This window comes from Cricetulus griseus, chromosome 2, assembly GCF_003668045.3.
Source record: "Cricetulus griseus strain 17A/GY chromosome 2, alternate assembly CriGri-PICRH-1.0, whole genome shotgun sequence".
Lineage (NCBI taxonomy): Eukaryota > Metazoa > Chordata > Mammalia > Rodentia > Cricetidae > Cricetulus > Cricetulus griseus.
The window spans coordinates 241,245,230-241,256,685 of record NC_048595.1 but is presented as its reverse complement, the minus strand read 5'-3'; the positions used below and the strand labels follow the sequence as shown (position 1 = coordinate 241,256,685).

At 37.2% G+C, this 11,456-nt stretch overlaps 1 long non-coding RNA gene across 1 annotated transcript; it reads left to right on the top strand.

Annotated features, from left to right (window-relative positions):
* Nucleotides 1–257: 257 nt before the first annotated feature.
* Nucleotides 258–11,207, top strand: LOC113831251. The gene is made up of 2 exons (XR_003482830.2): nucleotides 258–314; nucleotides 10,870–11,207. It is a non-coding gene; the product is annotated as an uncharacterized LOC113831251 (long non-coding RNA).
* The last annotated feature ends 249 nt before the right edge of the window (nucleotides 11,208–11,456 follow it).

Genomic DNA, 11,456 nt, shown 5'->3' with positions numbered 1-11,456 from the left:
AAGTCAGTAATCAATCTCATCAGAGGAGGGCATTTAAGGTAGCCTCTCCTCTGTTGCTTAGATTGTTAGTTGGTGTCATCTTTGTAGCTCTCCAGACATTTCCCTAGAGCCTGATTTCTCTGTAAACCTGAAATATCTTCCTCTATTGTAGGGGAAGCTGTAGCCACGCCTATTTAGGGGCTGGCTACAGGTGTGTCTGACCACGCTTGTGAGGGCGTGGTCAGAGTGACATAGTGTGACTGTGTTTGCTCTTTTGGTTTCACTTTGCTTCTTGCTGTACAGGCTGCTGCCACGCTGGCTGGCTAGGTCGCTCTGTAAGTAAGGCTTTTCCCTATTAAATACCCTTATATTTCTACCTGACTCCGTATTGGTAATTTCCCACTATTTCCTATTATGGTATCTACTTTCTGGTTTTCTTCTATTCTTCCCCCGACTCAATATTTCTGCTCCATCATGCCCTCCTCCTCTTCTCCCCTTCTCATTCTCCTAGCTCCCTCCCCCCTCCTCTCATGTTCCCAATTTGTTCAGGGGATCTTGACCCTTTCCCCTTCTCCAGGGGACCATGTATGTCTCTCTTAGGGTCCTCCTTGTTTACTAGTTTCTCTGGCAATGTGGATTGTAGGCTGGTAATTCTTTATTCTGTGTCTAAACTCCAAATATGAATGAGTACATACCATGTTTGTCTTTTTGTGATTGGGTTACCTTGATCAGAATGGTTTCTTCTGGTTCCATCAATTTTCATGCCAATTTCAAGATTCTATAGTTTTTTCACTGAGTAGTACTCCATTGTATAGATGTACCACATTTTTTCTATCCATTCTTCAGGTGAGGGGCATCTAGGTTGCTTCCAGGTTCTGACTATTACAATAGTGCTGCTATGAACATCGTTGAACAGATGTCCTTGCTGTATGAATGTGCTTCTTTGGGTATATGCCTAGGAGTGGAATAGCTGGATCATGTGGTAGACAGATTCCCATTTTCTTGAGGAGTTGCCATACTGATTTCCAAAGTGGCTGTACAAGTTGGCACTCCCACCAGCAGTGGAGGACTGTTCCCCTTTCTCCACATCCTCTCCAGCATAGATTGTCATTGTGTTTTTGATTTTAGCCATTCTGATAGGAGTGAGATTGTATCTCAGAGTTGTTTTGATTTGCATTTCCCTGATGGCTAAGGATGTTGAACACTTTCTTACGTGTCTTTCAGCCATTTTAGATTCCTCTATTGAGAATTGTCTATTTAGTTCTGCACCCCACTTTTTAATTGTATTACTTGGTATTTCAGTGACTAGCTTCTTGAGTTCTTTGTATATTTTGGAGATCAGCCCTCTGTCAGATGTGGGGTTGGTGAATATCTTTTCCCATTCTGTGGGCTGCTGTTTTGTCTTGCTGACTGTGTCCTTTGCCTTACTGAAGCTTCTCAATTTCAGGAGGTCCCATTTGATAATTGTTGGTCTCTGTGTCTGTGCTACTGGTGTAGTGTTCAGGAACCAGTCTTATGTACAAATTAATGCAAGTATATTTCTCAATTTGTCTTCTGATAGGTTCAGTGTGGCTAGATTTACTTTGAGGTCTTTGATCCATTAGGATTTAAGTTTTGTGCATGGTGATAGACATGGATCTATCTGCAGTCTTCTACATGCCAGCATCCAGTTATGCCAGCACAATTTGTTGAAGATACTTTCTTTATTCAATCATATACATTTAGCATCTTTGTCAAAAATCAGGTGTTCGGAGGTATATGGGTTAATATCAGGATATTCAACTCTATTCCATTGGTCTACCTGTCTATTTTTGTGCCAATACCAAGATTCTTTCAGGACTATAGCTCTATAATAGAGCTTGAAGTCAGGGATGCTGATGCCTCCAGAAGTTCCTTTAATGTACAGGGTTGTTTGGGCTATCCTGGGTCTTTTTTTTTCCATATAAAGTTGAGAATTGTTCTTTCAAGGTCCTTGAGGAATTGTGTTGGGATTTTGATGGGGACTGCATTGAATCTGCAGATTGCTTTTGGCAAGATTGCCAATTTTATTTTGTTGATCCTACCTATTCAAGAACATGGTAGATCCTTCCATTTTCTGGTATATTCCTTAACTTCTTTCTTTAAAGACTCAAAATTCTTCCTATACAGGTCTTTCACTTTTTTGGTTAGTATTGCCTCAAGGTATTTTATGTTGCTTGTGGCAGTTGAAAAGGGTGATGTTTCTCTGATTTCTTTCTCCCCGAATGTATCATCTGTATATAGTAGGACTACAGAGTTTTTTGAGTTAATCATTTATCCTGCCACTTTGCTGAAGATGTTTATCAGCTGTAGGAGTTCCCAGGTAGAGTTTTTTGGGTCACTTACGTACACTATTATAGCATTTGCAAATAGTGAAAGTTTGATGTCTTACTTTTTGAGTTCTATCCCCTTTATCTCCTTTTGTTGTCTTATTGTGCTAGCTAGAATTTCAAGGACAATATTGAAGAGGTATGGAGAGAGTGGACAGCATTTTCTTGTCCCTGATTTTAGAGAAATTGCATTCTCTAAATTTCTCTCCATTTAATTTGATGTTGGCTGTCTGCTTGCTGTATATTGCTTTTATCATGTTAAGGTATGTTCCTGTTATCCCTGATTTCTCCAAGACCTTTATCATAAAGGGGTGTTGGATTTTGTCAAAGGTTTTTTCGGCATCTAGTGAGAGGATCATGTGATTTTTTTTTCCTCAGTCTGTTTATATGGTGGATTACATTGATTGATTTTCGTATGTTGAACCATCCTTGCATCCCTTGCATGAAGCCTACTTGATCATGGTGGATGATTTCTCTGATGTGTTCTTGGATTCATTTTGCCAGTATTTTATTGAGTATTTTTGCATCAATGTTCATGAGGGAGATTGGTCTTTAGTTCTCTATCTTATTTGTGTCTTTGTGTGGCTTGGGTATCAAGGTAATTGAAGTCTTGTAAAAAGAGTTTGGCAATGACCCTTCTGCTTCTATTGTGTGGAAAACTTTGAGGAGAATTAGATTAGTGTTAGCTGTTCTTTGAATTTCTGGTAGAATTCTGCACTGAAGCCATCTTGTCCTGGGCTTTTATTGGTTAGGAGACTTTTAATGACTGCTTCTATTTCATTAGGGGTTATAGGTCTATTAAAGTTGCTTATCTGTTCTTGATTTAATTTTGGTAAGTGAAATCTGTCCAGAAAATTGTCCATTTACTATAGATTTTTGAATTTTGAGGACTACAGGTTTTCAAACTATGACCTGATAATTCTCTGGATTTTCTCTGTGTCTGTTGTTTTGCCCCCTTTTTCATTCCTGATTTTATTAATTTGCATGTTCACTCTCTGCTGTTTTGTAAGTTTGGATAAAGGTTTGTCTATCTTTTGTTTTTCTCGAAAAACCAACTCTTCATTAAATTGATTCTTTGTATTGTTCTCCTATTTCCCACTTTATTGATATCAGTCCTCAATTTGATTATTTCCTGGCATCTGCCCCTCCGTGGTGTATTGGCTTCTTTGTGTTCTAGAGCTTTCACTTGTGCTGTTAATTCTCTAGTGTTACTATTCTCCTGTTTCTTCATGTGGTCACTTCAGGCTATGGACTTTCCTCTTAGCACTGCTTTCAAAGTGTCCCATAGGTTTGGGTATGTTGTTTTGCAATCCCATTGAATTCTAGGAAATCTTTGATTTTTTTATTTCTTCCTTGACCCAGGAATTGTGCGATTGGGCATTTTTTAATTTCCATGTGTTGTAGGTTTTCTGCAATTTTTTTTTTAATTCTAAGTTACAGAATCGTGGTTGGATAAGATACAGGCAGTTCTTTCAATTTTCTTGTTCCTGTTGAGGCTTGCTATGTTGCCAATTATGTTTTTGATTTTTGAGAAGGTTCCATGTGGCGCTGAGAAGAAGTTCCATTCTTTTGTACTTGAATGGAATGTTCTACAGATGTGTGTTAAGCCCAGTTGAGCCATAACTTCTATTAATTCCTTTGTTTCTTTATTAAGTTTCTGTTTGGTGTTCCTGTCCAGTAGTGAGGGTGGGGTCTTGAAGTCTCCCACTATAAGTCTGCGGTTTTATATGTGATTTGAGTTTTAGTAATATTTCTTTTATGAATGTGGATACCATAATTTTGGGGGCATAAATGTTCAGAATTGAGACATTGTCCTGATGTATTTTTCCTGTGATGAGTAGGAAGCAACCTCCTTCATCTCTTTTGATTGATTTTAGTTTAAAGTCCAATTTGTTTGATATTAGGATTGCTATCCCTGCTTGTTTCTTGGGTCCATTTGATTGGAAAATCTTTTCCCAACCTTTAATTCTTAGGTACTTTCTGTCTTTGAAGTTGTGGTGTGTTTCTTGTATGCAGCAGAAGGATGGATTCTGTTTTCTTATCCATTCTGCTCACCTGTGTCTTTTTATAGGTGAGTTAAGACCATTAATATGGAAAGATATTAATGACCATTGATGGTTCATTCTTGTTTGTTTTGGATTTGGTGTGGTGATGAAATTATGTGTTTGTTTCCACCCCATTTTTCTTTTGACTGTTGGCAAAGTGGTATTTTCTATTGCCTATATTTTACTGGTTGTAGTTAACTTCCTTGGGTTGCAGTTTTCTTTCCAGAACTTTCTGTAGGGCTGGATTAGTGGATAAGTATTGTTTGAATTTGGTTTTGTCATGAAATGTCTTCTTTTCTCCATCTATACTGATTGAAAGTTTTGCTGGGCATGGCAGTCTGGGCTGGCATCCGTGGTCTCTTAGTGTAGGTCGAATATCTATCCAAGACCTTCTGGCTTTCAGAGTTTACATGGAAAATTCAGCTTTAATTCTGATAGGTTCACCTTTATATGATACTTGACCCTTTTCCTTTGATGCTCTTAGTATTTTCTCTTTATTCTGTATGTTTGGGGTTTTGCTTATTATGTGGTGGAGAGACCTTTTACTTTTGTCCAGTCTATTTGGTGTTCTATAGGCTTCTTGTACTTTCATTGGTATGTCTTTCTTTAGGTTGGGGTTGTTTTCTTGTATGATTTTGTTGAATATATTTTCTGCGCCTTTGAGTTGGATTTCTTCACCTTCTTCCACACCTATTATTTTTAGGTTTGGTCTTTTCATAGTATTCCATATTTCCAGGATGTTTTTGGTAAGGATTTGCTGGACTTAAGATTTTCTTTTGTTGATGTGTTTATTTCTCCTAGTGTATCTTCAACTCCTGAGATTCTCTCTTCCATCTCCTGCATTCTGTTGGTTATGCTTGTATCTGTAGTTCCTGATTGTTTACCTGCAACTTTTCTATTTCCTGCAATTCCTCAGGTTGTGCTTTCTTTATTGTCTCTACTTCAGTTTTTAAGTCTTGAAGTGTTTCCTAGAAGTATTTGTTGATATCTTCTACTTTTTGGTTTGTTTTTTCTTCCAGTTATTTAAGGGATTTTCTCATGTCCTCTTCAAGGCACCTATCATTTTTATGAAGAAGATTTTAAGGACATTCTCTTCTGCTTCATCTGCATTGTGATGTTCTTGCTGGTGTATGGTCCCTAGTCTCTGGTGGTGTCATATTGTTTTTTTTTTGTTGTTGTTGTTGTTGAATGTGCTTTTATATTTTCTTCTTCCCATCTTTTCTTCTGGTGCATGTAGCAGGAATCTCTTCCTCTCCTGGTGGGTATAGGACCAAGGTTCCCTTTTGGTAGATGCAAATAGTTCCAATACTCTGATACCTGTCCTCTTCTGGTGGATGGAGTTGGCACTGTTACAGGGCCTTGGTAGTCTCTGGTTGTCTTGGATCCTGCCGAGTTCAGATCCTGCGAGGAGTTTCCAGGCCACAGGTGTCCCTTAGCAGGGCAGCAGAACCCTAACCAGCAACAGCCCCTGGCCTTATATGATTTTTCATCTGCTGTTTGAAGACATTTGCCCAGAGAAAAATCACCAATTTAACACAAATATAAGAAGCCATAAAATTTAGAAAAGACCCATAACATAATTTTTCTTTAAATTTTATCATGGACAAAGCAATAGATAAATATGAAGGTGGTTATAACCATACAGGTCATGCTGTCTCTCCAACTATATATTGTTAACTTTCTCTAAGTATTATCTTCAAGGAGGTCATGGGACTGATTACATAGATAACACAACCTGACATGTATCAAAATTCCAGATTCTTAAAGGAAACCCCCCTACCACATGTTATTCTTTGCAGGAAAATTGTAGCCACATGTAGAATGTCCTAAGAATGACAAGGTATGTTGGAAATATTCCCCAGATCCAAGTCTTCAAATACCAGAGATTGACTAACCTGGCAAATGTGTCTTCCTAACGATGTGTGTAACCTCAGTCCCCCTGTGTTAGCATTGCTTTTGCAAAGGTTATATCTAGAATATCCTGAGAAAAATGAAAAAATTATGTATTACAATGATTTGTTCCAGAAAAGACAATTAAGAATCAAGAAATTAAACAATTTGATAAAATTTTTCTCTTTAATATTTACCTTTTGTTATCCATTTAATTTGTCATCAGATAGTTGGTTACTTGTCTGAGATAAACATATGAAAATATTATTTAATTCTTTTTTATTAAAGTAAATTTTTTCTGATTAAAATCTTGGTTTTTTTTTTCCAATATCCTATACCCAGTATTTTGCTTAGGATCTTACTTATAGCACTGGCTTTCCTTTTAAAAATTGCCTTGTAATTTAACACATTGTTAATGTCCCAGTTATATTCCATTTCCCCCTTTACAATTATTTTCTGAGCCAGGCATTTAGAAGTTAACTTCTTCTATTTTTAGTTACATTTCCTTTTATTTGTATTTATTAATCCTCTTGGGACTCCTTAAATAATTTTAAGATATGGAATGTCCTTGGATTTTATGACAGCTACTGAGCATTTGAAACCTCATGTATGATGCTTGCTCTCAGCTTCCCTGAATATTTGAGACAGGCCCGAGTTCTGTCCCGGGATTTCATGTACCCAACCAGCTTCTTGTTGGTTTTACTCCATTTCACTTTTACTCCAGGCTTGGAGCTGGTTTAGGACACTAGTGTATAGACACAACTCTCAGCTCCTATAGTGCAAACTAGAAAGACAACCACATGGAAATTATCAAATCACTCATTGATTACACATATTTGATCCAAAATTTAAATAAATAGCTCTCTGACATCATTTATTCCTGCTAGTAAAAGTCTAACTGAGACAATACAATTGTTAAGAACAATTTTTTTCCTTATAATTATTGAGTCTCAGAAGTCTAAAATTAAGACACTAGTAAATTATCTTATGAAGGCTTAAGTGTCTCTGATCCCAATATGGCACAACATCGCTAGAGCTGTACATGGCAAAAAAGATATAAGATCCAGGTGGATCTCTGAATACTGTCATGTAATGCCCTTGATTTTATTCTTCCACTCCTAAGGGTGGAGAACTCATGATCTAACCAATTTAAAGACTACTTCCTAATACCATCTTAAACTTTGTGACTTAGGTTTCAACATGTAAGACTTGAAGGAATGCACATATTCAATCCCTACACTTCTTTAAGGTCTATTGTGAGTGTCTCTCTTCAAGTGTGATTGTAAGATGTACAATTCTGATATACTGTGACCTTTAAGTAGCCTCATTTGTAAACAAATACCCTAAATTCTTCTATAATCTTTAGGATTGATAAATATAAATATGAAAGCAGAGAAGAAAACATATACCTGATAGATTCTAAGGAAAATCAGAAAACAAATGACTTTGTAGTGGAATCCAAATTATGACTATCTTGCTAGGATTATACTCATGCTCAATATGTCAGAAGAGAGTCTATTCTAAAAGCAAGAACAAAGACAAAAGTTTACACACAATACTAACAAAATCAGGTAGCTAGAGTGATGACTAAGTGGTTAAGACCATTTGTTTTACTTCTAGGGAACCTGGGTCTTCTGCCGGCACCCACATGGTGGTTCACAACTGTTGCTAGGCTTTCATATGTGCAAATACATATAGAGATGTAAAACACTCTTGTGTATGAGATAAAAACATTAAAAATATTAAAATCAGACCAGATACTACACCTTAACATAAAAGATTGTTTCAGAAATGTCTAAATTAGTGCTTTGATAAGTAAGCTTAGTAGTGATACAAATAGAACTTATGTAATAATAATAATAATTAATAATGCTGATAAATAGGACATTATGGAAATAACCAAATTAACTTTCTAGAAAAATTCAGAGAAATTAAATTGTAATAAATGGATTAAATAGTGGACTGAAGACAAAGAAAAAAATGTGAAAAAATAATAGAAATACATATATTCCTTAAAATTACTTCATGGAAACAAAAAATATAAAAGGTTAATTAAGAGAAACCAAATGAAAATAAGTCTCAAATATTAACAATCAATAAACATTAGGAATGCAGAAAATATAAAACAGACTTGAAAGCATAATGTATTCATATATCCAACACTCCTCATTTCCCATTACTGAAGAAACACAAATATTCTCTCTCATTCAATTGTCCCAAAATATCAGGTCATTTTATTCTTTGCTCACAAACAGTGATGTGAAAATCATTTATCTGAACTCTCAATTCTTTGCATAGAAATTCTGAATCCTTTGTAATTCCCTGAAGTATAGGAAAGGAGAGCATGTTCGCTATGTCTATGAAGTGACTTTCAACCTCATTGAGTTTGTATAAATGGCTTGAGTCTTGCAGGGAGTAAAGACAGCTGAGTGAGCCTCAGTATGAGCTGTTTGCCAGAAGAAACAATTATTATCCTAGAAACAGGATTCTCAGACCCAACTTCTGTGTTCCACAACATGCTTGGAGATTGTGTTTTGTTCTCAAAGGCCAATGACTTAATCAAGCATACATGGCTACATATGATTCCCCCTAAGTCCCAAACAACTGGACTCCCAGAGCTTTTTGCATTGGTGAGCTCCTTTGCATGCTGAGGATGTTTTCTTCCACTCAGTGAGAGGAAAAACTCCTACACTGTATTAATCGGGGTTCTCTAGGGGAACAGATTTTATTTTATTTTATTTTTTATTTTTTCAACACAGGGTTTCTCTGTGGCTTTTGAGGCTGCCCTGGAACTAGTTCTTGTAAACCAGGCTGGTCTTAAACTCACAGAGATCTGCCTGCCTCTGCCTCCCGAGTGCTGGGATTAAAGGCATATGCCACCACCACCCGGCTTTCTTGTTGTTTTATTTTTTTATTTTTTCGGAGGAACAGATTTTATATAATGAATATATATGCATATGCATATGCATATGAATAAATAAATATATGTGTAAATTATATGTAAATACACACATATATAAAATATAAAGGGATTTTATTGGAATGGCTGTAGACCAGCTAGACATATAATGGCTATCTACTAACAGATTGTCCAAGATTCTAGTAGTTGTTCAGTTGATGAGGCGAGATGCCGCAACTGTTCCTCAGATTATGTCAGAATTCCAAAGAAGTAGGCTTTAATGCTAGTGTGAGGAATGGACTTGCTACCAAGAGCTACATTATACAATCAGACAAAGAAAGCAAGTTTCCTTCTTTGATGCCCTTTACATATACTGCCAGCAGAAGGTATAGCCCAAATTAAAGGTGGATCTTCCTACTTAAAAGATACGGATTAGCAGCTCAAATTATTTTATTAAGAAAGAAAAAAATCTCTCACAGGTGTGCCCAGCTGGTTGGATGTTTATACACCATGAGGATTTGTACACTTGTGTGTACAGTGCAGAATAGGGCATCAGATGTTTGTGAGTCATTCACTATCAACACTGGGAATTGAACTCAGGTCTTCTGCAGGAACAGTACTTTCCAGATGTAGCTGAGACATCTCCTAAATCTAACAAAGGCATTGGTATTCAGGTGACACTAATATATACCAGTAACCTATGCTCTTGAAGGAATGACAACACAGATGATACAAGTCTAAACCAATTACCATATTGTTGGCTTGGCATGGGTTTGGTGACAGTCCATATTCAGTGGAAGCACAGTCACTGTGGATGCTTAGGGAAAATTCCTGATAGCTTTTACCTTGAGTTCTGAAAGTTGATTTTTCCCATGTTTTAACATTTGTGAAGCTGTGAATCACACTGTATTACCAGGGGTCACCCAGTATCACTAGAGGTCACACTGTATCACTTGGACTCACACTGTCTCACTGAGGGGGTCACACATTGTGTCACTAGGGGTCATTCTGTATTACTAAGGTCATACTGTATGTCACTGGGGGTTACATTTTCACTAGGAGTCACACTATTATCACTCAGACACACTGTATCTATGGGAATCACACTATTATCACTGGAGGTCATGCTGTATCACTGCAAAGTTATAATGTGTCACAGCAAAGTCCCACTATATCACTGGGGTCCCATGGTATCACTGGAGGTCATACTGTACCACTGCATAGTTATACTGTGTCATTGCAAAGTCACACTTTATCCCTGGGGTCACACTGTATCACTGGAACCTTGTACAGCTCTGTTTACTAGGGACTTTAAAACAAAGTTCGTCTTTCTTAAGAGCGTCTTAAAAATTTGATCATTTTTCATTCTGTTGTGTGTGAGCAGAGGCACAGCTAGAGAGATGCTTATATCAGGAACTTTGGAAGGAAGACATTCATAACATTTCAGGTGGGATCAGTTACAGTGGCGGGTGTCAGTGAACCTGCCATCTTGCAGAGTCTGAAGTAATTGTTGCTTGCCTAAGGCTTCCATAGTTCCTTGGGTGATAGATACTGACAGGGAGGAAGAGACTTGTAAAGAATTCCTTGATGATTTATGGACATCCCAAATGGTGCCTGTGTGCTTCTCTGTGTGTTTTGGGGCGTGATGTATTTCCATGTTACAGTCTGCTTACCTTGTGCTCACAACTGTGCCACTTTCTCCCCAAAGATCAATGCATCTGAGGAGTAAGAGAGACTGATGATCTGCTCCAAGGAGGCTGCTCACAAATGATCCCTCAGAGTCACAACAGAGCATCAACGAACAATGAACAGTGTCTATGGGGACTTGGTTCTTTCAGGTCTGCTTTAACTTATGCTTGCAAAGCACAGACCTCAGGACTGACTCACAGAAGGCTCTTCTCTGACAGAACAACAGCTTTCCACAATTTGGGAAAGCACAGACCACCTTTATCTAAGATTTCAGCAGAAGGACCTATTACTGTTCATTCGATAATGGGACATTGTAATGAAACTGAGATAATAAAAAGCATATGTGTTTGGAACTGGTTCAAATGGGGCAATGAATTTATTCTATTTTTTTCTGAGTGAGATCAAGCTTTTAGAATTAAAGGAGATAAGGAGCAGAGAAGTCAAAAAGCAATGAATGTAGGATCTAGATGTTAGAACAAATAGACTTTAAAAATGTTTTACAGTAAGTAATAGAGCATTGGCCAAATAAGGTAAAGTCAGATAATTATTCCATTTCTTATAGACTGTTCAAGTGCAAACATTAGAACATGCATTCAATAGAGCTGT